Source organism: Myotis davidii, unplaced genomic scaffold (assembly GCF_000327345.1).
Source record: "Myotis davidii unplaced genomic scaffold, ASM32734v1 scaffold3578, whole genome shotgun sequence".
Taxonomy (NCBI): Eukaryota; Metazoa; Chordata; class Mammalia; order Chiroptera; family Vespertilionidae; genus Myotis; species Myotis davidii.
Genome location: NW_006289094.1, coordinates 379,898 through 380,959, shown reverse-complemented (window position 1 = coordinate 380,959; position 1,062 = coordinate 379,898). Strand labels below are relative to the sequence as shown.

The window sequence follows — 1,062 nt, the reverse complement described above, 5'->3', positions numbered from 1 at the left end:
CGCTCCCCGGCACCCCATTCCCCGCTTCCCAGCACCCTGCTCCCCAGCACCCCGCTCCCCGGCACCCTGCTCTATGGGAACTGCTCCCCATCACCCTGCTCCACGGGAACTTGGCAGAGGGGGGAGGAACACCAGGAGGCGCCGGCACCAGGAACGAGGAAAGGACACCAGAAATTCACGCGAAGTGGACTCTTCTCCGTGGGTTCTTGTTTGCACAGCTCATTGGGAATCTTTGCTACAACTCGCAACGGGGGGATCAGAGCATCACTGTCTGTGTCACAGGCGAGGAAACCAAGACAGCAAGCGTGGCCAAGGTCAAGCACAGGTGTCTCTGAAGCGCGGGCTGTCCCAGCGACACCGGCACTGGGCCCCTGCGCCCCGACCTGGCCCCCGGTGGTCGCGTGGCTTTCCGGAGCGTTTTATCCCTCCAGGGACCGGACACTGACACTGACTCCAGGGCGTGCAGCTCCCTGGGCTTCCGCACACGCGGCTCCGGAAACACATTCTCGCTGCAGCAGCGTAGAGAAGCAGGCACCAAACACGACAAACGGCTCGTGAGGAGAGCAGGCGGGAGTCAGCCTCTCCAGGTTAGAGACGTTTTTAATGAAATGATGGGCCTCAAGCAGGGCCCGGAAGAGAGCAGACAGCTGACGGGCAGCTCCTCAAGGGCCAGCAGGATGAGGCTCCTGGACCCCTGAGGACTAGTCGGAGGCCCTTAAAGCCAGCGCTGGAGCCCCACCTGATGTGGGTGAGAGGGGAGGGCTCAGGGGCTTTCACTGAAGCCTTAGAGCAACACTCCAAACACCGGGCAGAAAATAAGAACATGGTGCCCGGCAAGTGTAGCTCAGTGGTTGGTGTCGGCTATGAACCAGGAGGTCATGGTTCTATTCTGGTCAAAGGACAGGCCTGGGTTGCAGGCTCCATCCCCAGTCGGGGGTGTGCAGGAGGCAGCCAATGGATGTTTTTTATCGATGTTTCTATCTCCCTCTCCCTCTCCCTTCCTCTTTCTCTAAAAATAAATCTCATATATTTTAAAGAAGAAAATAAGAACAAGGTGGCTGA

The 1,062-nt window shown here is 58.7% G+C and overlaps 1 protein-coding gene across 1 annotated transcript in view; it reads right to left on the bottom strand.

Annotated features, from left to right (window-relative positions):
- PTDSS2 (phosphatidylserine synthase 2) overlaps window positions 1-1,062 on the bottom strand; it is a 20,152-nt gene that overhangs the window by 18,011 nt on the left and 1,079 nt on the right.